Below are 27,579 nucleotides of genomic sequence, written 5' to 3'. Positions count from 1 at the left end.
AGAAATTTCAGTGTTATAGTTGCTCTTGTCAGGAGCCCACCTCAGAATCCTACAAGAAATTCTCCTTTCCGCTAGCCTGTTGGTAGCCTAAATAGGCAATAGATTTTTTATTGAATTTGTATTAAAAAAGTAGGATAATCTGTATTATCAGTAAGAAACTAAATCTAGAGCATTTATTGATTTGCCTCAGTTGTGAGGGAAGTCTTGAGAAAGCTTTAAAATGTGAAGGCACATCTGCTGAAGCCTTAATTTGCAAGACCTCAGGTTACTTGTCTGCAGTCAGTGCCTTCTCATGAGACTGATAGATTAAGTCTGCAGTCAAATAGTCATCTTGCTTTTCTAATTATTTACTTTCACACAACCCCTTTCTTTCCTAACCTTGCATCTGTACAGCGGCTAATTCAGGAAGTTAACTGGTGGTACTCATTCGCGGATGCATTAATCTCATTGCAGTCATAGAGTCATTTGCTTGCCTTTTCTTTAATACCTTGGTGTCTCTAATACCCTAACCAGAGCCAAGCACACCGCTGCAGGTAAGCCTTCTGTATTTACTTGGTGTTGGAATAATTTCCTCTAATTTCATACTTCTATTTATGTACTCTCAAGCTTGGTTTGCAGGATCTCGTTTCCACTGTTAAGCATCGGAGCAAGGAGTACTTGAGATTTCTCCCTAGCATTATTTCTGACCCTGTGTGTGACCAGTAAGGATTTATTTCAGTGTTTGGTTGGGATTTTTTGGGGTTTTGGGTTGCTTTTATTGGTTTTGTTTTTTGTTGTCCAATGACACATTGCCTATAGTAATATATAGTAATATATATTATTAAGTATATAATATATAATATATATAATACTATATATAATATAGTAATATATACCTATAGTAGTATATATATCTTTATATATATATACTACTATATATACATATAGTATATAGTATCTTTTCACTTGGTTTTTCACCCTATGTGTTCCTGGTCTTTCTGCTATATTCAGTATGCTCTTCCGTTTTTTCTCTTTGCTTATGCTTTCTTTATGTTTATTCCTTTCATCCTATGTCCAGAAAAAAAAAAAAACCTGGAAAAAAATCTGTTTCAAAGATTATGCCCAAAGCTACTTTAAAAAAAAAAAAAAAAAGTTTGCTGATTCAGACATTCAAAAAATGCCAGAGGAAGGCCAAGGCCAGCAATAGCTTCCTGTCCTCAGATTTTCATGAGCTCTTATCTTGCTGCTTGTCTGCATGTTTCTGCTGGGACAGGCGTATCTGTGTCACTGGAATTCAAGGCCTGTCTGGATGCAAGTGATTCTGAAAATTGAGTAGAGTCCAACATCACAGTGCATGCCCACTTCTGCACAGGTCTCTAGTCATATTCTTATGTAAATGGATATCCTAACTCTCAATAGGGTTTATTTGATATGCAAAATTTCTGTGTTCATTCAAGCAGTAATCCAGCCAATTGTTTGAGCACAAAAGTCCTAATTGTTTTCTTTTGCTTCTGTGTAGTTTTACTAAGTCAGTGCTCCTGTAACTTACATTTACGTGATCTTTCTTTATTGCTAAAATTTTTCTTGAACTTTCACTAGACATCTACTTAAAGAATTCTCCCTGTACAATTTAGGTGTAGAATGAGCTGCAAAGCAAAGAGGATTCAGTTAGATATCTAGTGTTGCTTGCTTGCTCCTTAGCTGGTTTGCTGGGCTTTGTGGATTGTAAGAGCCGTTGTGGGGGAGTTTTGAATTGCTTTCTCATCTGTTAATTTCTTGTTTGCATTCACAACAGGCTGCCTGTTTTAGTAGTCTTCTGTATTTCTCTCTAGTGAACTATATTTCCTGTTTTCTTTGTGAACAGCACCATATGTAATTGTTTTACCATTCTTGCTTTCTTCCTGCATGATTTGGGAACTATTTTGGAGCTTTTATGCAGATACACATCCCTCTCCCACATGCGTCAGTTCTCCATGTTCCCAAGTTAGTCCTGAAAAAAAGTGTTTTGAAATCCATATACACACTTTCACATATTTCCATTTTCCTTGCCTGCATTTCTGTTGCACTTCTTTGTGTAGTCTTGACAGCACTATTGCAGCATGCCTTTACTGACTCCACAGCGATTTGGAGCGCACGGGTATCTGAAGGAAGTGGCTTGGTGCTGTCACTTCAGGTGTTCTTAAACTGGTAGGGCTGATTATTGATGAAGAGCACATCTTGATATGCTGGTCTCTGTGGGTTTTGTTTGGGTTATTTTTTGTTTGTTTGTTGGGTTTTGTGTGTTGTGGGGTTTTTGGTTTGTTTTTTTTGCCAAGTGCTGCATCCAGCATAATCTTGCATAAAGTAAATCACTGAATAAATTTGTAATTCTGTCATCAGGGCCCTAAATGCCTGAGGTGCTTTCTGCTTCATATTCACAGGGCTGAAGTTGCACATCATTAAAATCCCGTCATTTCAGCGTGAATTATTTTATTGAGTCATATTTTATTCACATGCCTTTTCTTATTCAAGGTTCTCTGGTATGCATCAAACATTTGCGCGTTAGTCCTGCAGTCTGCTGTAACAGCTTAATTTAGATGAGTTTCTTATGCTCCTTTGTGAAACAGCTCTGTTTTTGAGTTTCAGTGTCTGTTTTCCATGCTTTCTCCTCTTCTGTTTTTTTTCTTCCCCCTAGAAATCGTCCAGAAAGATTGTATTTTCAGTGGATATTTGAATGTGTGGCCCTAAATGTGGATCAGAGGTCCTTAATAGGAAACACTGTATGTGTTCAGGGGATTTAAATGTAGCACAGTTATTAATCACTTGTTTAAATAGCTTTTTAGAATTCCCATCCCATTACTCTCAACACCTTATACCATCCTAGTATTCTTAGTGGTGATTTCCACCAATGCAGATGAGAGCAACACCAAGTAAATGTGGAAGGAAGGTCACTTTGGGAATAGAGGAGTATTGTCCCTGAGAAGAGAGTACTGAGGAGCGATATGGATTTGTAATTCTTCATATTTTGAATTTGTCGTCCCAGGCAAGAGTGGACTGTGCTGCATGGAACTTCTTCAGACAGTGTGCAAGCTGCTGCGTGACTACTACTGTTGTACTGGGATGGGTCTTCCAGAATTTTTAAACCATGCACTGTGGAGCTGTGTGTGGGCACCTTTAAGCAATTTTTTTAAATAAAAGCACCAAAGGAAGTCCCCACGTGGCATAAAGCATAAACACTTCAGAGGGGTCAGAAGGCATATATAAATATATGACACACTGGGAAAATAATCCTGCTGTTTATTGTTTCCATTTTGCTCACCTTCCTCATGTTTAGTTCTCAGGTGTAATGAAATCCTGAGTAACAACTGTTGTTTATGCTTGCTACACTGCTTGATATTTTCCTGAATATATGTCTGTTTAACCAGCTCACGACCAGTGATATAACAGCATATGTAAGGCACTAATCCCTCAGTGCATTTGTAATGAGGATAAGGTACAGAAACCTAAGTTATATATCACCCTTAAAAAGGTGTTGTACACATACAGAAATGTTAATGTATGTGTGCTCTATAAGCCAACCATTGTAACCGGTCTTTCTAAATCGCTGAGAAATGAAAAACCCATTTTACATGCAGCTTTCAGAGCATTTTATTTAATATGTTCATTTACAGATGGAAATGGGGAGGGGGTGGAGGAGGTCTTGAGTACCCAGGTTCCCTTGCTGAGCCAGCAAGGGAGCACTGTTCTCCAGGCTTAGCCTAGTGCAGTTTCTGTCGAGTCACAGTCTGTCTCCAGTATCTGTGCTGCCGTTAGCATGTGCTTTTAAAGCCTGACGGCTCTGTCTTTCCAAAGGCCTGAGTACCTAGGGATTTTCAATGACTCAGTGCATGGTATTAGGCAGTTGCATTGCTGAAGTCAGCTCACATAAGACATGACTCAAAACCTATTCAGTCCTATAAATGACTCCCTTTGATTTCAGCGTGCTTCAGAATAGGCTGCCGTTCACCAAGGGGCCTGGGCACTCAGCAATGTAAGGTGCTGCTGAGTGTGCTAGCCCCAGTCCTACCAAATATTCTGTATAAGTACCATGGATTGCATAGTTTTACTCTTGCCTTTTATATTTTGTGAATTTCTAGAAATTTTGGTTTGTTGGTTGGTTGGGGTTTTTTTGTTTGGTTTCATTTTTTTATTTTGGGTTTTGTTTTGGGGTGGTTTTTTCTTTTTTTCCCCAGAATTTTGACCAGAGTGCCTGGTCACATTGCAGACTTTATAATTCCAGTTTTAGATTCCTTTTATAAATCTGATCCTCAGTTTCCCAGTTTGGTAAGTCTTCTAAAGAACTACTTGGAACGTGTTCTTGAATCTTACTGTGCATGTTGCTTTTGTCACAGAGCAGGAACAATGACTTTCCTCTCTTCACTGTGAGTGCAGTCCAAAGCTGCGTGAAACCAGACCTGTTCTACCCTAGCATGGTCTTGGAGCAGAAAAATAGCCTCTGTGGTGTTACGTGGTGGACAGCCTGGCTGCCCAGAGCAGCTGTATGCTGTTTTCCTGAGAGCAGCAGTGCTCTCTGAGCCAGCCCTCTCCATGAATCAAATTGCCCAGTGTTTGTGCTTCAAATACTTCCCTGACCCATATACCAGACGAAAGCTTCCTGTTCTAATATTGATTTAAGACTTAAGTATCAGTGGCTTATTTTTTTACATTATAATTCTCTTTCCTATTTAATAGTCCTCTGGGATAGGCAGAGGGCCAAAAGTTAGACCTTCCTGGCAGTCAGGATGGGAGGCTGGGGGGAAGGCATGTGCCGGACATTGATGAAAAGAGGCAGAGCTTGAATTACAGTGCAACACAGAGTATTTTGGTTCAGCAATCAAATTGTGAACTGCACTACTTGCCAAAATAGAAGAAACAGTGCTCATTCTCTTGCAAGCTCTCTCCTGTGTTTGTTAGCTTACCTTAAAGCTTCATCTTATTTATAAGCTCCTGACCCAGTCTCATTTACTGTTCCTGAAACACTAGAAAAGGAAAGTGGAAGGTACTTCCTGCTTTATGTAGTTCTCTGGTTAACAGCTGTGCTTCTTAGGGAAAAGAGACAATAGCCAGTGGTGATTAAAAACTCATCATGCGCACCTTCATGAATTGAGTACTGCTGCAGCATGTGCTGCTTCTCCCCAGGATCCTCATGTGGCAGCAGTCAGCGTAATGCTCTGAAGTGCTCCACACTGCAAACAATTTAATTGCAGGCAAAGGAAGGTTTACTCCTCTCCTTTCCCCTCCTTGGCTACCTGTTCTCTCTGTTACTTCTTTGCCATTTTTAATTAAAAAAAACAAACAAACAAAACTGTGCAAGACTGGGCTCCCAAAGGAGTACAGACTGCTCAGAAGTCATTGGGTTCTTTGCTCAGATATTGGACTGGTCCAGCAGTCAAGTGCCTTGTGGAAGCATGAGAAATCATTTGTATTCCATCTGCGCATGTAATCTGCCCTGCAGTGCTGGGTTGCAGGGTTGTGCCACCTTTTAGCAGCAGTTCTTCCTGGTGCAGCCTGGTCTCTGCAGCTGAACCGGTGCTTGGGCAGCCCACTGTCCCTGAGTGAATCTTGTTACATCAGACCATCACCTGCATAGTTGTTGGCATCCTGGTATAACATACTGATCTTCCCCTTAATTTTTTGTTATTGTTGTTCTGATCCAGTATTGCTGATCACAAGCAGTCCTAAATGATGGTAGTGGCTTAATATTTGTAAAATTTATTTGTAAAACAAACTAAGCTCTGAGATCTGACTGCTTTTGGTTTGTTTTATTCTGGCTTTCTAAACTTGTACGCTCATTAAAGGCTTTTTTTTTTTGAAGCTTTTCTCTGACATTGAAGTCTAGGACTGTGTATCCTCCAGATCCAGTGTCCCCAGTTCTATGCTAGGAGGTGGAGGTTTAGGATCTATGTGAGACAGGAGCTGATAACAGCGCTTACTCATGTTTGCAGGTGGAGATGATATACAAGCATGAGCTAGTTCACCAGCCCTGCCTGTGAAAATAAAAAAAGGGCTTTAGATCTTGTTATCTGTGTGGTGGCATTTGAGATTCTCTTTTCCTTTCCCTAAGTGGCATATACCTTACTTTAAGGAGGTGGTGGCATTCTTGCCCAAACTCTGCTTTGTAAGTCAAAGCCACCTAAATGCAATTCTGTTAGCTGTTGTCGCCGGAGGCTTAAGCTTTTCCACTTTTTCTGGTTAAGGGGGATTTAAAGTACCAGAAGTTTACTCTGTGTGCTTTCTTCAGTCCTCTTTAGGAAGGGAAAGCATTTCTAATCCTCCCAGCCCAGGAGAATTTGAATGCACTGGGCACAGACAGTCTCTCAGTATTCCCCTTCAAAATAAATACATAAATAATAATATATATATATATAAAACTGTTAACAAAACTCCCTACTACTTTCTAAAACTACATTTTCCATGAGGCCAGAATTCATAATAATCCCTTGGCTATATGCAAGATCAGCACCTGACAATTACTTTTTCTGGTAGAAAGCTCAGAGTGCAGAAGGATTTTCTTGTATGGCATACTGTTCCTCAGAATGTTTGATGTATGTGCAAATGAAAAAAAAGGATGCCTTTGTACTTAAATTACCTGGTTTGTATTCCCCTATCTAGAAGATTACAGACCATTTTTGCAGCCGTTCTGGAATTTATTTCTCACTAGATGAAAAAGTAGGCTACACAATGAAACTGGATGGCTTTTTTTTCAATGAACAGAAAAACCTCTTGACTGTTTTAGTTCCTGCCCTAGAATTAAAATCTGTGTGGGTCACCTCGAGTCATGTGTGTATATACATTTATGCATATCTGTGGAAGGTGGGAGGAATTAACAAGGATTCTGAAGTAATACAGGAAATTTTTGAGAATAAAATCCTAACCCTCAGCTTGCCTGTTACCTGGCTGGAAGGGGCTTGCTTGATGACTGTAAAGCATGCCTGAGTAAGTAAACAATCCTATGCAGAGGTCTGTGTGTCACTGTTTTAGTTACAATTGAACTTCCCGTTGGTAAGTCTGTTGTTTCTCTTCAAAAGCCATCTTACTGTCTTATCTTTATTCCTTTAAAAGCAATAAAAGCTACTCTCTTTTTTTATACAAGAGAGAGACAATTTTTTTCTGGATGCTAATTTTAGCATTAGCCGTTTAAGATGCTTAGGGGAAGAATGTTGCAGAGAAACAGTGGATGGGAGTGTTGATTTGAAGCTATCGGTCAGTTGCAGTCCTGGGGTTTGAGATGCAAAGTTTCAAGCTACGCAAGACCCAGACTCTCTTCTGACCCCTTCCAGGCAGGCCACCCGTTTGTCTAGTTTGTAATAAAGGGAGTCAGAACAGATGTAGTGTATCTCTTCTCACTGAAGTGATGGTATTTCACGTGGAGAGGCAGCAGAGACAAGGAATGGAGCAACAGTCTTTCAGACAAACTCGCTTGTGTTAGGGAACCTTCGCTGGAAAAATAAATGGAGCGCAGGATGTACTGAGCGTAACTTGCTGAAAAGGAAACTGCTTCAGAATGCTGCAAGGAACAATGCAGCATCAGTTGAGGCAGACATTTTTGCATGATTCTCCCAAATGACTCCCTGTGGTTAGACTGCATTGGCTCAGGCTGAAGAAGAAAGAGAATCTTGAAAGACAGTTTTGGAAAGTTTTTATTGTTTCTGTATAGAAAGCATATGTTTTTCCTTGGCATCGCAGTTGCATTCTCTGAGTCTGCATGCGCTGACTTGAATTGACTGTTTATGAAGAATATTAAATGCTCCCTGGTGGTAGCATTTATCCACTCCCTGTTTTCTTCCAGGGAAACGAATTGCCTTTCTAGTAAACATTGTTCCTGGAGCTGGAAGTAGCAGGGAAAAGGAGTTTGTGTGTGGGCTCCTTGATATTCCCTGAATTGGCAAAATACATTGTGCCACATGTCTAAAAGGTTCTACTTGCATTCTTGCTCAGAAGGGAAAAGGGAAGTTTTACTGAGGGGCAAGGAAGAGCTCTCACAAGGATGAGGAAAATATCACAGTGTAAAAATACCTCTAAAATGGCAAGACCTGTCAGTAAGACACTGAGGTATTTGCCCTTTGTAATGTCATGATCTATTACATAGGATTATGATGTAAAGCTGAAGTCCGTCCTTCTGCCAAGGTTTTTGCCTAAACTAATGCTTTTCATTTTACCAGTACAAGCTAATGCTATGAATGCTGTATGAAGTCACCCGTTGCTTAAAAGACTGAGGAGCACAATTGTCTCTAATATAGATGTCAACAATGATACTAACATTATGAACTGTCCAATGCTAAGTTGTTTTGTTCATTTACTTATTTGCATTACGAGCTCAGTGAAGTTAACTTCCATAATAAAACATTTCTTTGAATCAGGCAGAAGGCACCAATACTGTCTTGAAATTTCAAAAATATTGAACTTTGGATGAATGGATGTACACATGACTTTTTCATTAGTTTGCATTAAAATTCAGGTGGTTTTAATTTAGATCAAAATAATCTTTGCTGTACCTTAGAGATAACTTTGGCCTTGTGTATTTATGGAATTAGCCTGTAGTTAATTCAAGCTGATGCTAGGAAAAAGTATGCAAGCTCTGAAGTAGTTTAACCAAAACCAGGTAACAGTTTGCAATTTTGATAACCACCATCTTTCTCCATCATCTTCTGATGGAGAATCATCTTCTGAACCTCTGATGTTTGTTGATGACAGCAAAAGCCTTGTGGGGTAAGTAAAGCTGATGAAAACACTTGTTTTCTCACTTATCAGCATACACTTACATGGAGGAAAAATTTTACTCTGATAATACTTTAAAGTTTAATTCTTTGTATGCATATATCTGCTGATCGTTATGTGACAATTAAGAACCTGATCTATGGTTGAAGGAAGGTAAGTTGTTCCATTGTTCCCTTCCCACACCAGCCGCTTTAAAGTCCTTTATATTGCTCCCATTACACAAAACTTTATACTCAGAAAACAGGAACAGAAACACTCATCTGCTTTCTCAAGTGACTTGTCACAGATGACAGATAATTTTTAGTGCTCTTGTTACCATGAACAAATGGTTTTGTACATGAACAATGTTGATAATATATTGATAGAAAACGCAGTGAATTCAGAGGGAATTCATAAGAAAAAGAGCCCCACCTTCTGCATGTTTTTTTTGTTTTGTTCCAAGTGACTTGTCAGAGCTGTAGACATTTAGAAAAACATTTATGAATGGCTACTAACTAATACTTATTTTCTTACAGAATTTGATAAGGATAATCTTACTTTTATCTTGGAAATTTTTGTAATCACTAAAGTTGATGGGGATTATTTCACCCTTCTGTGAATAATCAGAAACAGTTTTATAAAGCAATGTAACTGTTTAGAAAAGGAAATGCTGTGTAATTGTGGAAATCGTAGGCAAAATTTAAGCTGGCAAACTGCTATCAATGCAGGTTCAAGTGTTGCAAGGTCACTGTGTCCTTCCTGCCTGTTATTTGCTGAAAGAATAATTCCTGGAATCCTTGATAATGGTCAGAAATACGAACTTCTTATCTGAAAGCCAACATGTATGATTATGTTTGGATGACAATGTGCTCTAATGTTATGTTTTGCGATTAGATCTTGATGAAAAGGGAGAAAGACCTGAAGACTCATCTTAATAAAAAGTTTTCATGCACTTTCTTTTCCCTGATATTTGGTCAAATACATTTCAAAACATCTCCTTAACTAAAACTCGTATTTCCTTGTAATAATGTATGATAATCAAATTTTAAAAAGTCAGAACACTAGGGAGGAGAGTAGGCTTGAACCATAACCAAGTGTCTTTTCCCTTTCTTTGAATTTATGTGGAAGATGCATTCATCTATTGCTCTGGATCCATGTACCTGACAACAGTGTACAAATGTTTTCTAGGAATCCTTCTGAATTGCGTGTTACATGCCAGTCCTGCCATATTCTTAAAACCTCACAAGCGTAGGAAATAAAATGTACTTCCACCACTCTTTTGAGTGTTAGTAAGGGTTATGGTGGACTAGTATGTTTCCATCACAGGCCAGGGAGCAGTTCCAGAGGCAGGCTCTAAGATGGGGTTCGACGTGTTGCCAGCAAGTTTAGAGCACATGATGGCTCTTTAAAATGCCTTTTCAGAGAAGAAGGACACTTAAAATAGACTCCTTTTCTGTAACACCATATGTAAGCTATTATCAATCAAAACTTTTCCAAACTCATTGTTCAGCATTCTGTAAAGGGAACCTTCTCAAGCAGCAGGAAGCCCTCACCTCATGAAATCCAGAGGAAATGTGCTCAAAACAAGGAAGAAGTCCTCCATTTTAAAACCCAGAGAAGGGTTTAGAGGTACAAGCAAACTAGTTTCTTATGACTGTGTTTATGTATTTTATAGCTCTGCCAGTGTGCCTCTTTAATCTAAAAATACAGAATCATGCAATGTTATTCTGAAGAAGAGGGCTTTCTTGTTCTTGTTTGGTTTGGGTTTTTTTTCTGTGTTTTAGAAGAAGCTAGAAAATAGTTTGCTATTGAAAGCGTAGTTAACTCTAGTAAGTTAATAACATCAAAATTTTCCTGTTTCTTTAAGTGCAAAGGAAGCTCTTCCTTTGCCCGTTTGACACAAAAGCATACAGTTTATGAAGCTCTAATTCCCTTGTCATACACCGCTTGTCTGTGTGTAGTGTAGTGCAGAGAAGCTAGGCTGTCTGTAGGCGGTACCTGGTGGCCACCACCATTCCGTCTGAAGAGCAGTGCTGGCTCACCAAGTGGGTCTGGGCATGGGGCAGTGCTGGTGATGGCAGCTGTGCTGCCAGCTGCGTTGTGAGGAGTTCGGGACCTTCGAAGGGATCTTCAAGCCTCTATAACTACTGCTGCTGTAGTTTTTCTTTATGGTTGTGGTAACTCTTTGTTTCTGTCTTGGAGGCAGAGGAATTTTGACGGCATCAGGTAGATCAGAACAGTCTCTCACACTACATAATCGTCTTATCTCATCTTGACAAAACTTGCAGTGCAAACATAGTATTTATTACCCTCCTCGTGGGAATGGTAGCTGAGCTGCAGCGAGCGATGCCTTTGAGACGGGTCTGATTTATGAAGTGATCTGTGAATATCAACTAGCTTAATTCTTTCATTTCTCAATAGGTGGTGACTGAGATTAGTTATATGTGCCTAATGATCATTCAGGAAATATGCCTAATCCAAGAGGGAGAGGGACAGGGAGGCGTGAGATGCACTGTCTGCAATAGCATACTAAAAAGCTTCTGGCTGAAATCTGCATACTTCTAATGCAATGTCCTGTAACACATTAAAAACTGCATGCATTGCAGCTGGGAACAGCATTTAAAAAATAAAATTCTGAGGTTTCCAGGTTCACATGAGTGGTTGATTGACTTAGTCATATCTGCAAATTTCCACACTCTACTTGCAGAATTTGATCAGTTGCAAATGAAAAATAAATTCAGTATTGTGAGGAGTCATGCTTTAAAGTTGCCACTCCACCCCTCAAATGAGTAACAATTCATTACTTTTGGAAATGGTGAATAACCCAAACAAAAAATGTGGTCAGCAGAGTCCATTTCCAGAAAGCTAAAATGGGAAAATAAATGTGAATCAAGGAAGTTCTTTAATATATTGCTTTGGACAGCAGCCTAGTTAAAAAAAAATAAATTGGATTAGATTCACAAGTCAGAACATTGCATTTTTCCACAGAGCTGGATCCCTGCAAAGGGCAGTGACAGCTTGGGAGTACCTGTTTTCTCTCAAACCTTGCTAGTCCTTTGAAAACTCCAGGTCATGCTTTATTTTATGGCAGATTTTTTTTTTTTTTTTTTGTCCGTGCAGGCTTTCACTAAATTACTAATCCTCCCTACAAGGAATTTTTCCTTTCTGATCTCTGTTATAAGCAGTTAAACAAAACAGGGGTTAGTAGTGGGAGCTCGAGACTAGTGGTGGAGCACATTATGAAGATGGAAACACCTGCACCCCTGCAAGGGGGAAGTACAGATGTTCTAGATATGGTTCTGGCCATCCTGTTTGTAGTGCCTGTACTCTCAAGAACGCTGCAAGTTAGGCGGGCTGGCTGGCATGGTTGTGGCAGCTGCAGGAAGCCTGGCTGGCTCCAGTCATGCTGCAGAGCACTGGACAGTGCTGCATGGGCATATCCCAGTGTCACTGCCAAAACTTTGTTCAGAGAGCAGCTATGGTACAACCTGTGCCAAGTGATTTGGCAAATGTGCTCCCAGAACTAATCATCTTGGTCCCAGAGGCATTCAGGACACTGAGGGGATGGCTTTGAATGTTGAGCTGAAAGTTACCTGAGTAATCACATGTATTCCCTGGCACTGCTTAAGGGTTCGTCTCCTAACCTTATAGGACTCTCTTAAACTAGGTTTGGTTTTTTTCAGTAATACCAACAAGACATTGTTCCAGATCTTTAACGTGTGCCTAACTTCAGCATAAACATTGCTTGGTTGGTACTTCCGTGATATCGTTGTCTTTTCACTGCTTGCTGCAATTTGATGGTAGTGCGAGAGTGAGCCTGTCTTCTTGAGATATATTTGTGTGCCTTCATGGAAGCACAGATGTTTTGGTCATGGTGTCAGTAGACTGGGTATGATTGGGACACTTGTTCGATGTGTCCCATCAAACAAAGAGTTGTTCAAAAAATCAAGATCCTGTCTTTTCCTTTTTGTCTTCCAACCCTGTTCTCATTGGAGTTGCCAGACAAAAGCATGTACTTGGCTGAATCTCGATAGACTACACAGCACATAAAACCAGACAAAGATGGGTAGCTACTGTAGCAGAAGTCATAGATTCTGACTAACTAGCCAGTTACAAAGTCGATTTCCTGACTTTGGAATGTCAACGCAAGTGGCAAACACACACACACTCCCAAGGCATAATTTTCTGTACTGGACAAAATTATGATTTTGGAGCCCAGAAACACACTTTTAAAAGCAGGCAATAACTTGCTGGTTGAGCTTTTTTCAACTGAAGCCTGTATTTTGCTGCAATACTCTCTATACCAGGCATGGGTGATAATGATGATCGGGTTTTGCCACTTCAGTTGCTGTACCCTTTTCTTTTTCTCAGCCAAGGCATTTAGATTCCTACCAAACCTGCAATTACAGAGGAGTGAACAGAATAAAAAGTATTTCTATCAGAAGTCCTACAAAGATAACACAGTTATAGATGATTTTTGGGTGTGTTTCTCAGTGTTCGCTAACATGTGAACTCTTCGGTTGTTTAGTTCACTGAGCACCTCTAGGTTTATGATTGACTCATCCCTGTATTCTGTTACATGGGCATGTGCCCAAAACTTTGTTGTTTTGCAGAATAAGTGGTTTGACAGTACTGCTTCAACATTGTGTGGGCTAAGTATGTACAAAGCCAGCTGTTTGCAAACTTCTTTGTCACACGTCATGTTTTAAGGACTCTCAAAACTCTCTCTCTTCCACTCATGGCCACCTCTTTTTCAAGATGGATCATAGCTCCTCCCAGTGGTGCTGGTCCACGTTTATTTTTTTCACTCCTCACCAGACTGTTGCCAGGCAATCTGCACCTTTTTCTACTCCTGCTTATACCTGCAAAAATCACAAGTAGCACCGTGGGAAGCAATGAAGTCATACGAGAGTAAGCTAGGAAGAATGAGACTAAGGTCTGTGCTGTGATGTGTCCTCTTCTTGCCAAAGCAACCTGTGTTGGCATTGCTTTCTCCCTGCACCTTTCACTCCAATCCTACAAAGTGCTTTTGCTGCGTGGTAGTAAATAAAATTCTTTGAATGTGCATTTAGGTTATGTCAGGGCCCTGCATATCAGAAATACAAATTAAACCAGCGTGTGCCTAGCCTATCACAAATGCAAAGTAAAACGGCTTAGGTTAATCCACCATGAAGGCACTTGAGCAGAAAGTGATAGTACCCAATGTATGGGCTGTAATTAATTTACCATCGTGGAGGCATACATTTACTTTGCACAAAACATAAATACTTCATTTTTCAGAATATAAACCATGGAGATAACATGGCTTGAGCTACAGAGCTGATGTTTGCTGTTTGTTATTGATCAGGTTTTTAACATGCAGAACAATGAGGAGGACATTAACTCAGATCACATACCCTTGCTCACCTGTGCAGCTTCAGCCTTCTTTATTGCTGTTGATTTTGCTCTTTTTTTGTTGTTGTTGTTTCAGACATCCTTTTTCCCATCAGCATTTCAGCAAGCTCTGCCCAGATAGGTTTAGATCTGCTCTAAGGAGATAAACGTCCATAGCTGGACATATATTCACACTCACTGTGGCATCGTATTTATAGTGAAATATGGCCATTGATGAAGTGAGAGAGCAGACAAAACAAAAAGGATGCCTTCTCTTTTCCAGTCTCTTGAAAGAAGGCAGTACAGCCCACCCATCATGGTTGTACTGGGACTTTATACCCAGGCCTCCGGGCTGTGATTGCAGAAGAACTTGTGGCAAGAAGTCACAGCTAATTTTGCTCACATAATTCTCAAGCCAGTCAGTTTTTTTAACTAGCTTTGCCCCATTCCTACTTCTTCCACTGTAAATTAGAGCAGGTCTGAGGCTGGTTTGAAGGTACATTTGCTGCCCACCTATGGGCTGCATGTCTGGCTATGGTTGACTGGAACATTTCTCCTCTGGACTTGATAGGAAATGCTTTGAGCTGAATAGAGTAGGCTGTGTAAATCCAGACCTAAAAGTATGTTGATAACTATTGACTAAGTAGAAACTATACAGCGATCACATGACTTTCCTGACAAGACGTCACCCATGAGGAGTTAGCTTATGGTCCCTGTTGATGTGGAAGTTGGAAGCCATATAACTTATAGCCTGCCAAATTAAAATTTTCCATCCAAGTATACGCATTTTTCCATGTTTCAGAGGGGGCTGTTACTGGCTTTTGATAAACGCTGAATATCTAGAGCAATTTTTCTGGTCATAAAAAAAAAAAAAAAGAAAGAAAAAATGTAAAGAGGCTGACAGCAATAGTGAAGAAGTGCATAATTCCGACTGTCCAAACACATTCCTTCTAAGTATGAGTTTCAGGTCCTTCTTTAGAGCTTGTATGACTGGATAAAGCAGGTTAGAGGTCACTGGCACCCTAAGACCTTATACTGCAATTCTACCACCAGGACTGTTCATTGGATTTGGCCATAGTGAGAGTATGAATGCAGATCCAGCTTTGGACGGTTTTCTTTCTCCTTGAAGGAGATCCAAAGCAAGAGAAAGAGATGCTTAACTTCAAAACAAAACAGACAATAAGGACTCCCTTGGGTAAGTCTAAACAATACCTACTCTGAGGTGATTGTTTTAGGATTGCTAGTGAGGCTAATTCTTGTGATTAAAATTAACATCTGAGAAGGAGTCCTGTCCATGTGCGAGAGGGTATAAGCCTGTAGCTCAGGCTTGAGTCAGAAGTTTGGTCATGAGTAGATGAGATCTATGCTGGAATGAATGTCTACCCAAAATGAGCTTTCCCTTGGAGAATTGTGAGAAGACAGTGATGGCAGCTGTGTGATCAACAAACTCATTTCCATTTCCCATCCGCCTGAATGTGTTTCCATGGGCAGGCAGCTATGCCTGCACAATATAAATGAAGCATATCACCAGTAAGCAAATGGCAGGAGTAATTTCCTATAGGATAAGGAGAGCAAAAAACAAGTTCCACTCAAGTCCTTAGAAGTGTATTTTAAACATCTTCCTCTTCTCTCCATTCTCAGCATTCCCCAAATTCAGTCTAAGCAGTTCCATCTTGGTTTCATAAATAGTCTTACTCCTTTTGGAATGCTTTCTCTTCATTCATTTTCAGACGTAACTCTCAGATTGTCACAAAACTGTATGTATTTATCATTGTGGCATTTGAAAGTACATAAATGAGTTGCAGATGCTCTACCGGACTGTAACCAAACTTGGCTGTGTCAGTTTTAACATACACAACAAAACCACATTGGTTCCAAACAGGACTCTGCATAATAAACTCTCTAGATTCTCCTTCTACATAAACACTTTTATGTCCTTACTAATTAGAAACAGGAGCCTGCTTTTTTCAAAGTTCATGTGATAGCAATCAGGCCAAAGAATGAGGTATGTGCAGTATCTGAATGGTTTTATGATAATACTGCCACGGCTCTGAAGTTTCTTTTTGGGGAAATGTGTGTGTGTGTGTGTATGTGTGTGTGTGTATGTATGTTTATATGCACACATATATATAAAAGTTAAACAAGCATAACCAGTAAATCTTCCTGGAATATTTAATGTAGTGCATTTACAGCTTATGCATTTTGGTATATATTTCACATGGCATATCATTGAACTTAAACTTCAGTGAATATTTTCTTGCCCTTATGTCTTAATGTCTTTCAGCATGAACAGACATTGAAGCTTCTTTATGAATTGGCAACAGCACCGAGGCTTACAGAAATAAAAATACGAGAACAATCTGTTATTAGTTATATAAATCTCCACACAAAAAGTCCTTCGGATTGGCGTATTTAGGACTATAGATCAGTAACTTCTATCTTGCAGCACTACATCATAATATTTCAACACTTGAACATAAAGTACTTAAAATAGCTGTGGCCAGTTTAGCTCTGGACAAATGGGGAATAACTTCATTATTGAACATTTATTGACAGATAAACTGTCACAAGTAAGTGAGGACATGGTTTAACTACAGCAGTCCAATTACTTAAGAATTTCTTGACAAAAAACTGTTCATCTGCTGCGCCAATTGACAAAAATTGACAAAAAATATAATTTTCAAAATTTCCTGTGATTATAAATCACTACAAACTGTAACTTTCTGCACACTGATATCATATGAGTTGCAGACTGGTAGGTGGTACAGAAGCCAGGAAAGAAGATGGAGAGAAGGCAGATGGTAATGAAGAAAGCTCTGTCTTGCATGAAAGGGTGTGTTTACAAGTAGCAGTGGCAATGGGAGTAATGAACAAGCAGAGATCTCATCTCCTTGGTAGACCCATTTCTTGAGGCCGTAATGTTACTGGAGAATAGTGGAAAATTGAGAGACATTTTGAGAAAAATTCCCTAAGCTGATCGAAGAAGGCAGAAATCTTGATGAACTGTGCACTAGTATATGTGGACTGCTTCATGAAGATAAAGGTGCAGCCTGGTTTAGTACATGTAGTCAAATCTGAACCCCTTCAGTAACTCATCAGCATCTGTTTCAGTCCTGATCACTTTCCATCTCTGATTTATACTGCTCTAAACTCCCCCAAAAGACCAGATTAATATTTCCTTGTTTGAGTTTCACTTCCCACCAGAATCCCGCTCCAGTGGAAACAAATCCTGCTGCTTTTGTCCTGCTTTGTGTGAATGGGGCAGTAGATTTATCCCAGATGAGCTTTTCCATTTAATTTTTTGAATGACTTTATACATGAAAGGTTTGTGTTATTTTTCCTCAAAGTCCTTAAAATGCAAGCTTTTTTGATTTTCAGGAAGGTTATTCCTTGTGCTTTGTAATTCACCTCTGTGCTTCTTCAGGAAGATGTGAAAATAGCTGTTTCAAGTAGTTGCTTCAATACACCCATGGGAGCTTCTTTCAGAATCTTGGTTTACTGCACTGTGTGCACCACTGATGTGAAAGGGATGATTCAGTTACTTGCCTCTCTGTAATCATATACGCAAAAAGGCTGTATATAAAGGCAGCAGGTTCTTACCAGGTTGTTATTTGCAGCTTGTCGGTCTTCCCCATCTTTTAATTTCTCTAGAGAGAAAGTATTTAAATTGTATTCTGGAAACTAGGACTGTATTTTTCTCTCCCTTTTTTGACTGTGCAATTAAGAAACCCTACCTCTGTTATCACAACTCCATTTAAGGTTTTCTTAGTCTGGATTGTGGTGTGTATGTAATATAACAGCGTGAAAGTGAGCTAGTTGTGAATCAGAAGCTTCTGAATTCAGTTTCTGCTCCTTCTCCTAAAATTTTACATGATCTTGGATAAAATGGTTTCATCTTTATGCCCCTCTTGCCTCTAACAATAAGGACTGACTCTACTGCTTCTCGTTCAATACTTTGTGTGGATGTGTGTGTACATGTGCTTAGTTCTAAGCAACAGAGCACTTAAACGTGAACATGGCTTTGTTGATACTGAACTGCTAAGATAACTGTGTTCATACAGCACCTAGCAGATGAAAAGCAGAGCATTGTTTGGGACGTCTAAACTCTATGATGAGGCAAATAATGATGGTGCAGTTTACCATATAACAGAAGGAACATGTGTACTCTGGTGGTGAAATCTGTTTTAGATAATTATCTGCATAGCAGGCAAGGAAGAATTTCAATTAACTGCAACCCATAAATGAAAAAGCATGGTGCTTTGACCAGGAAACATTAATTTAAGAGATTAATCTGCAGGTTGGATGTTGATTGTAGTTTCTGAAGGAAGCAAAAAGGTTAATACTTATAATAGAGTTTGTATGATGCTAAGATAATTAGGTTGAGGTATCTTATTTTTAAAAAATCTTTTAATAGGATGATAATGTTATTTCTACAAAAACTCTTACACTGAGGCTAAAATATCATAATTAGTGGTGTCAGTTAAACTCATGCTGGATAGAAATCATTTGACAGGAAGCTTTATATATTTTACTGTTGAGACAGTGAACTATAACTACTGTCAAATTTGTAATTTTTCTCATCTTTAAAAATATCAAGCTTTCTTTCCCAGTTAGCTTCTAACTGTTGCTCCACTGTTATTTAAGTAAACATCCGTTCTGTGCAAACTAATGAAATCCCTGGTTAAAGCAGAATAATGGCTGCATTTTTTTCTTTAATTGATTCTGTTTGCCATTTGTCCGTAGCTGTAATGGAGAACTGGAGATAGAGGCTCATGTGTCTAATGCTAGTCAGCAAAATAAAGCCTGTGTGTCATGAGGGTTTTTTTAAATTTTATTTTATTCTACCTTCATAGATGGAGCCAAAGAAATTGTATTGTGCAAATAGAACCTAGAATAACGTGTATCCTTTTCAGTCTGTACTGTTTCTTTCTAAATTAAAATATTATCTTTTTTTTTGTTAGTATCTGTCACTTGAGCAATACAAAATGAACCTAGATTTTCTAAAACTAAACCAAGTGTTATTTACCACTTTCTTGGCATTTACAGTGGAAGTAGTATCATCATTGCTTCAGGGTTGAAGCTGGAATACAGTTAAGGCTCAGACACACGACTGAGACACTCTGTACCAGCTTAGCCACAGCAAATAAAACTGGGCACAGACACCAGGTAAAAAGCATGGGCCTAAAAATCAGTAAAAGCATTTTAAAATGTTGTTTTCCTTTGTGTTTGTTGATCTGCTTATGACTCCTGCTCCCTTCAGCATGTGCCTGGCTATATCAGCTGTGGACACAACAGGGTTACACTTAGCTGCCTCCTCAGCATGACTCTTTCCTATGCTGGGCTGTTGTTGTCCAGGGCAGGTGTTTTCTCCCCAGTGCGGACACTTGGTATGCCAGAGTGAGTTCTACGACAGAGTGTCCTAATGCAGCATTGATAGGTTACTTGCTCTTGACCTAGCAGTGCACCTTGCTAGTATTAGATGCTCATGATATCTTGTCTCTCTTTTGAACTGTCTCTGAAGAGAGAGCTCTTGTGTGAGCTTCAATAATAGTTTGATTGGTACTTGCTGTAGTGCTTTCAAGGATCCATTCACCTTTCTCTCCACTTCCTTTTTGTTAGTCAGACTGAAAGTCCTCACTCAGGTAGGCGCTTGTCTCTTGTTTGTACAGGTAGCAGTTGGGTTAGCAGTGCAACTAAGAGGTACTGTTTCAGGTCTGGTGTATTCAGAAGCATGGGCGTCTTTGCACAGACTCACCGAATGGTACTCGTGGACATCCACCTAACCTTGTAAATTCCTCTTCCTCGGTGACAATGGTTTGTATTCTGTGGAGGAGGTTTCTGCTCTGACTTGGCCCTCGTATATGCTTCTCCTCCCTGATGCTAGACACCGGTCAGGTGATATAAACGCCTTTCAGTGCAGGGTAGTCTTTCATGTTACTTGACGTAATTTTGGTACCCACAGCAAAAAAGCCCTGTAGCCTGATTCCCTTTGCAATTCTGTATCCTTTTCATTCCAATAAGCAAAACCAAGTACTTTGAGTATGTTTATGTTAGTGCAGAATACAGTATCTTACCTGAAAGCCGCATCTATTCAATCCTGTGCTAAGGTGCTAGTAATGGAAAGAGTTCCCAGAGCCATGGATGGCTGGATTTACAGGTGAGGTTTTCCATTCACGTTAGATCAGACCAATTTTGCTTATGTGGCTGCATTTGTAACATAGCATGGTCTAGCCATAGGTCAGGTAGCAGAAAAAGTATATAAACATACCATTGTTTATATTTATAAGGATGAGTAGTTTCAAAGGAAAACAGAGCTGATTCCCTATGCTTCCTTCTACAGTTTGTAAAAATACTCCTCTTGTGTAGTGATTAGATAGCTCAGTTTTCAGATAAGCAATAAAAATGACAAAAAAATCCTACTGTTTTTTGAAATTTACTTTCCACATTAACAGTTCAGATAGGCAAAGGGAAATAAACATTTTGGTAAACAACAGAGGGCATTAAGTATTTTTAGTCGCAGCTGAGCCATTGCATGAACAGCTACCTATCTGTGCTCCGTCCTTTATCAGCATCAAAGCAGTCTTTTTGACAAAGCAGCTGATTCATGAGATAACCTTACAGGAGTTTAATTGGCAAAGTGTGCAATATGTGGTCACGTTGGATTCGTCAGGTGTTTGGAAAAGGAAAGCTAACATGTTTGATTCAAATCTGCCCAGTGGAAACACGTAACAGCTCACATCCTTTCTCAAGCTGGCATAAACTTGGGTGAAAAAAGCCTTTTTGTTTAGTGACCTGCATTACTGCATGTCCTGTTTCATCTTGTTAAGTACGGAACACAGATTCTGCAAAGGCAATATCTTTGTATTCAGTCAGGACCCACCAAGGCAGGCACCCTTTCCTCACAGGAAATTCTCCAGGGTGGCTTTGCAGGCCCGGGGTTGTGGCTGGCACCTTCTGACTTAGAGGAGAATGGCGATGTACAAGTACCAGGAGAAAGCACAATATTTTTGCTTTTCTGCATCATCTGTAAGCTTTACCCCTGACACGAGAAGAATGACAGTGAAGTGTGCATCAGATCCATAAACTATAGCTTGAGACTTGAAAGCCCTTCCTCAAGATCTTTTTATAACCCTGAAATCAAATGAAAAATGTTATGTAAATAAGACTGTAGAATAACGACTCCGCCCTTGTGCTTCAAGGGGCAGATTGCTTGTTCCACAGCACCCTGAGCACCTCAGTCGGGCAGAAGGCCGGCAGGGCTCTGACATGTTCTCAGCCAGGCTTGAGGCGCCTAATGCCAGTCTGAAGGGTGCATGGCACTTTCAGCACTGAAAATGCACAGTATCAGGTGAAACTTAGCAAAATAACCTCTACCCAGCCCTTCATCAAATGCTGCTGTTTTCCTCTTGCCTGTAGAGTTTTATTATTTCTATAAAACACACAGCCCTCTGTTATAATTAGATGTCTTTATATGATCTCAGGGTCACACGTTTATGGAACATGATTCTAGTTACACCAACAGTGGTACCAACTGTCATGCTGGCAGCAAGCTCTTCTGTTAGTGATTCACCCATATCTCAGAGCAAGCAAAGGCAATGTGTTTCATTGCCACGGACAGCAAAGAAAATACTTCCTCCTATATTAATTCAATGAAATTCTATAAAGGTGAAGGGCATGGTTAAAGTGAAAACCGAATTAAAATAAGAATTCAAGGGAGAAAGGAAGCTGGCGCCAAGAATGCTTAAATAATCTTTTATCTGCCCCATTGTTTATACCGAAGTAACCTCTTAGCTTCTTAAGCAAAAGGCTGGGTTTGTTGCTTACCATTCAGTCACTTACAGAAGCATTTAGTCCCATGTTTTACATGTGATGTGGTACAGTAATAGGATTTGTGTTTTGCTGGTAAATCGGTGTGGAAATAGTATCCCATTGAGTAAAGCTTTGAAGTTCTCTCTTTCTTCAGGACAAAATGAGCAAATGAATTAACAAATCTGGTTTCTATAGATTTCTGCTTCATGACTTACGCAAACTTTGACTTTTTTACAGTTGCAAAATTTATAGGAGTAACCTTCCAACTATGTTCTCTGATGTCTAACAAAAGCCATTCCCTCAACCAGATGCTGGAGATAGTGTCCTCTTTCTAACTATCTGTTTTCTCTTAATTATTTCTGAACTGCCCATTCCTCTGACAACTTTGTTGGAAATTTGCTAATAAGCGTATAAGTCGCACAGGACATGAGCCTACATGCACAGAAAATTACTCCCGTATTGTGACTGTTACAGTCCCATTTCCTTTGGGAACCAGCTGATTAACCCAAACCAGAAAGAACTCGTTGAGCTGTCAGGAGATGCTTTGTAGCCGAGGGCTAAGCTTTGTCACCCAGCTTGTCAAATTAGCGCGCTCATACCAATTCAGTGACTGAGTCAGGTCAATCTCTTTGTCCGTCTGAAGCCTGCATTCTGGGATACATGTGGTGGTATATAGAAGAGACCTGTGTGTTTGTTGTGTAAATAGGTCCGTATCCTGTTACACAGACTCGGTGGAAAACAGGGCTCCAAGAGAACTTTGGAATATGACAGGCCATGCCTCCCACCTCATGGTGGGCTGCTACATGCTTATATCATGGTTTGTAGTCATTTGCCTTTTTTATTCTCACATAACTCCATTGCCTCCCCAGCCAAGATATTTTCAGAACTTCCCTACTGTTACCAGAAGTTGCAGGCTTTGCTATCGGTTATATACAAGTGACAGTCTGTTGGTCTCAGCATCATAGAGGAAGATGTAAAGTATTAACTTATCAGCTGTGTTTAATCCACTAATATACACCATCCTAGCAGGGCACATATGGATTTCTTCCCTATAGTGAGGCCTGTAAAGTATCATCCAGTTTCTGTTCTGCACTTCTGGTCCCTCTGGAGGGAACAGACTCTGACGGACTCAGGCTTTTCTGCCCTCTTCTCTCTTGAGGTGAATTCTCTTCCCATTTGTGTGTCCCACTAATGTACTCATCTCCTTTTTCTCTTGGCCGTACCAACACTGACATTCCTAGAGCTCTGTTGCTGTAACAAAACAAGTGGGCTAATGATTGAGGTATAACTGCATGCTGTTTTAAAGATACCTGCAGTGAGTACAATCACTTGTGAAAATGGTACAAGGAAGATCTCGATGGTTTTTCTCATAGATGAGGTTATTCTGCTTCTTCTACAAACGCAGCTATGACCTTGGATAGGAAAGCTGAAAGAGTAAACCCCTGCTACAAACTCCACACAAATGTTTAAACCTTCTGGGCTGTTCCTCATGCCAGCTCTGAACTTCAGACCTGTTTAATATGAGAATAACCTGATTCACAAGGCAAGGCAGAAACATGTGAGAAAAATTTCCCTGCTAACACTGACAGGAGTATCCATCCTGCTGGTGGAGGGGCATTGTTTTCAGTGGTCAGTGACAGCCTCTCCCCAAGAGCTGGTGGCTCATAGTCTTCTCTAAAGCTCAGATCGCTAGCCTGTGGAGCCAAGGAGTTGTTTGCTGCCTGCTGATGTGTCTGTGTGTGCCCAGTAACTAGCTGATCTGCCGAAATTCATAAAATTGAAGACCTTTCCAAGTTGCCTGCCTATATCGTTCTCTGGGAGTCCATCTGGATGTTATTCAGTAGTCTTTTCCATGTCTCTGTATATGGGGGTTGTCAGGGTTCTTACACTCAAGGTGTATAGCTGCTGCTGTGACCTGCTGTGTCTCTGCGCCGTTGCACTGACCGCCCCACATACAGATGTGGAGCCTCCTTTGTTAAGAGCTGCACGTTAAGAAAGGGATTGTGCATAGCAGTTGCTAGTATTTCTTGTCTTGCATTATCAATCATAGTGACTTAGTTGTTTCTGTCTCATGTATGGTTTAAATCTTACCGTGGAATGCCCTTTTTTAGCACTGGGTAGATGCTTCTAGAAAATCTTAACATTCCTGCCTGTCTGTAGTATACGTTCTGGAGAAAAACACGGATTCACGTGGCAGAACAGGAACAGAAAACCAAAATAAATACCTAGGTGCTGTTACAAACTCTGCAATGGACTTACCATGGATGGATCATTGTGCTTCTTGAATGCTGTTCCCTTTTACCTTTTGTATGTTTAGATCCTCCCTTCTATGAGGAGTGTGGACTCATATTATATATGTTACCTGACTTAATGCCTCTGCCATACTGCAATTAAATAATACTTTTCAGTGTCTGTAAATAAGCCGAAGACCATAAGTGTTTAATGGCACTCCTTCGGTGATAAATCTGCAGTGGTCACAGAAAAGCAAAGTTAACTTCAGCTACGAGACTAGCCGTGAGTATCGTTGCCTGCTCATCAGTCCATCATTCTTGCCTACATAGTTACAAATGGTATAAAGCATTCTTAGCACTGTGTCATCCTTCAGGGTGAGCAAACACATGCCTTGGAAGAATAATTATGGCCATTTATTGTCATTGGAGGCCAGCTCACTGTAAGGTCATTTATTAAAAAGAGAGGGTTCTGGTACAGGTCCGTCCTACCTTGGCACCTCAGAAAATGGGACAAGTGAGAATGGGACAGTGGCTTCTGGGCCAAATCTAGGACTGCTAGAAATGAGTGCGATTCTGCTGCAACAAGTGGAGTCATAGTTACTTGTTACCATTTTTAATTAAACAAGCAGAATTCATTATTATAGTGCGGTGGGGAGAAATATGGAAATGAAATAGGCTCATAGTTGTTAACAGGTTAATGGCTTTTAAAAATAAAAGTGCTATGTCATTCATATTTTACCTCAAGGTTATTGTGTTTTGATGCAGGTGTACTTCAGAGCAAGAGACTTGTCCTTTGCAATAACCTAGTTATGTCACTTAGCACTGAAAAATGAGATGACAGTGATATCTGATGTCTGAACAATATGCTAGAGAACAAGTGTGTAGAAAGCTGATACAAAGTGTGAAAATGTAAATCAGGTGCCTGCCAAGCCAGGACATGTGTGAAACAAATGTTATCACAGTGGTGCTGGCAGGTGTTAGCAGCAGCCAGCACATGGGTTTTCTGGTAGTGCTTTTTATTTACATCTTTCTATTAAGTGAATCCCAGCTCTCATTTTTCCACGTGGAAGGCTTCTGTCCTTTTATTATTTTTTGGGGGGGTAACAGCAGGTAGGTAATGTGGTTGTGCGGCTGGTTCTCGGCTAGTCCAGGTCCTTCAGCCCTTGGAAAGGGGTGGAGGGTCCTGCTTTCCTGCCTGCCTCCAGCTCCCCGTGTAAACCCTGAGAGTTCACCCACCCGCACTAGCACAGATAGAAAGGGGTGAAGGTGACTGCTGAAATGAAGTACAAGTTGTGTTAGATCTGCAGATCTTGAGTTGACCCTCTTGAAATGCACAGCTTCTCTATCAAGAAGCAAAAAGCTATGTGGTGAGGCAGGTGGGAATGAGTTCTCTGAAATTTTGGGGAGGGGTTGGGGAAAAGAAAGACATTGAGATATTTAAAACCTCAGTCCAGCACATACATTTAGAGCAATGCGGAAGGAGCCCTGGAAGCTAGACTGGGAGCAGGACATAGGGACAAGAAAGATGATGGAGGGATCTGAATGTAGCCTGCTGGTTCCCACAGAAGTGAAACACCAGGTTTCTGCTTTTTGTGCATGAGCAGGAATGTGTCCCCAAAGGCCACCTCTGTATAGACAATACTGTGAGCCCGTTGCCGTGTCATCTGACTCAGTACGGGATAACTGAATTGTTGCTGGAAGACAAGAGGCACTTTGGCATTGCCCATTACAAGTGAAATCTAAGGTAAAGACAATTAGATACAGTGGTACCAGAGTGTCTTGGGCCCTCCATATCTCGAGGAAAAAAAAAGACCTGTGGCAGTTTAAAATGAGAAATGAAAGCCATTCATACGCTCTGTGGTCAGGCTTTAACAGCGCACTCCCAGGGCACTAGCTCTGGAGACCCCTTCAGGAAGAGCTGGGGCTGAAATGCTCTTTTCCAATGCTAAGCTGGAACATCTTTGTTGTCCATGTTTTTTCTGCCAGCTGGTTCATGATAAGGGATTTCTGACATCAAGTGCTGGGACCTGAAAGGCATACAAGGATCTTCCCTGCCTGAGCATCTGCCCAGAGCATACTGAACCTGCCCAGAGCTGGTACAGTACACACAGGACACGCCTGGCATCAAGGCTGAGATGGGCTCTTTGGGCCACCTGGTTAGGAAAAAGATTCTAGGTAGGAAAAGAGATCATTGATGCTGCACAGTCTCTAGGGAGGATATATCTGCAAATGGATCTCTTAATTTACCTTTCTTTCTGTGACTCTCACCTTCTCATTAGCAACTTGGTAGCTAGTGGGAGTAGACTGTAGGTGTGGTGGGAGTGTTGTGGGTGATACCGGATGTCTGTGGTGCAAATGGCGGAGCAGCTGCCCGGAACCTGTACATTTACAGTAGAAGCTGTGGTGAAAGTCTGTCCAACTGGTGGAGCAAATAGGGAGCTGATTACACCAGCCCCTGACAAGTACCTTCACAGAGACCACAGGAGGCTGGACTGGATAATCTCAGCACAGAGGTAACAAATCCTGCTCATGCACTTTGTTCCACTGTGTTGGCAACAGGATTTTAGGAGCAGTTAAATTTTGTCTGTGCAAAAGAAAGGTGATCTGCAAGATCTGGAGAGTTTTCCTGTGTACCAAGCAGCTGTGTGTTCCACTCAGTGGCTTGACAGAAAAGGCCTAGTTGTGCTTTGTGGTCTTCTGAATATAGGACTAGAGCTTTTCAGTTATCATGTGTAAGCATTGCAAGGAAGGGCTTGGAAGTCATTCTTCTGTCTCAAAACTTACCTGTTGTAGTCAAAGGTGAAAATAGGAAGTTTTTGAAAAATACTTATCTAGAATAATTTTATGGTTGAGTTTTCTTGCATTTGGCAAGGATCAGGATAGTACTGGACAGGTGTTATCCTGTCCTGTATGGTTTACTCGGGGAGAAGGAGATCATACAGTGGAATGCAGGGTCTGTTACGCTGGCCGAAGTGCCCAGGTAGAGCCTGCGTGAAGTAACGCTGGAAGGGACTGAGGGGCTGTCTAAATGGGCAACTGTGTATGCATTCCCAGTGTGATTCTGCAGCTTGGTGAAGTAGAGTGATTGTTGTACATGTGAGCAAGGAACATCATGTTTGTTGTAGGAAACCTGTAACTTGTCTGGGTCTTTGGTTTACATGTGTTCAAAAGTCTGTTGGACATCTGGAACACATGTAGAAAGAAAAAATTACTGAAGAACTAGGAAGAGCTTTTGGGTGAGGGGTTTACAACTTCATTTCAGTCTTGGTTTAGAAAGAACTTGCCTTGTACTAACAAATATGTAATTGGGGAAAATACTTCTAGTAGTTCTCAGTTGAGCAGAGGGTGATATGTAGGATCTACCATTCGGAAGCTAAAGCCGGACAGTTTCAGATGAGGACTGTATCACAGGATTTAGCTGTGAAAGACCAATTTGTGGAGCATGTGATGGTCTTCAGGTGAGAAGTGTCTG

At 40.5% G+C, this 27,579-nt stretch overlaps 1 protein-coding gene across 1 annotated transcript in view; it reads left to right on the top strand.

Moving 5' to 3' along the window:
• The first annotated feature begins 510 nt into the window (after positions 1-510).
• Positions 511-27,579, top strand: part of SPATS2L (spermatogenesis associated serine rich 2 like) — a 151,379-nt gene continuing 124,310 nt past the window's right edge. The window contains exon 1 of the mRNA XM_055811506.1: positions 511-533. The gene's annotated coding sequence lies outside the window, so the exon portion shown is untranslated. The remainder of the gene's footprint in view (positions 534-27,579) is intronic.

This window comes from Falco peregrinus, chromosome 8 (assembly GCF_023634155.1).
Source record: "Falco peregrinus isolate bFalPer1 chromosome 8, bFalPer1.pri, whole genome shotgun sequence".
Lineage (NCBI taxonomy): Eukaryota > Metazoa > Chordata > Aves > Falconiformes > Falconidae > Falco > Falco peregrinus.
The sequence above is the reverse complement of the archived record's forward strand: the minus strand, read 5'-3'. Positions and strand labels throughout refer to the sequence as shown.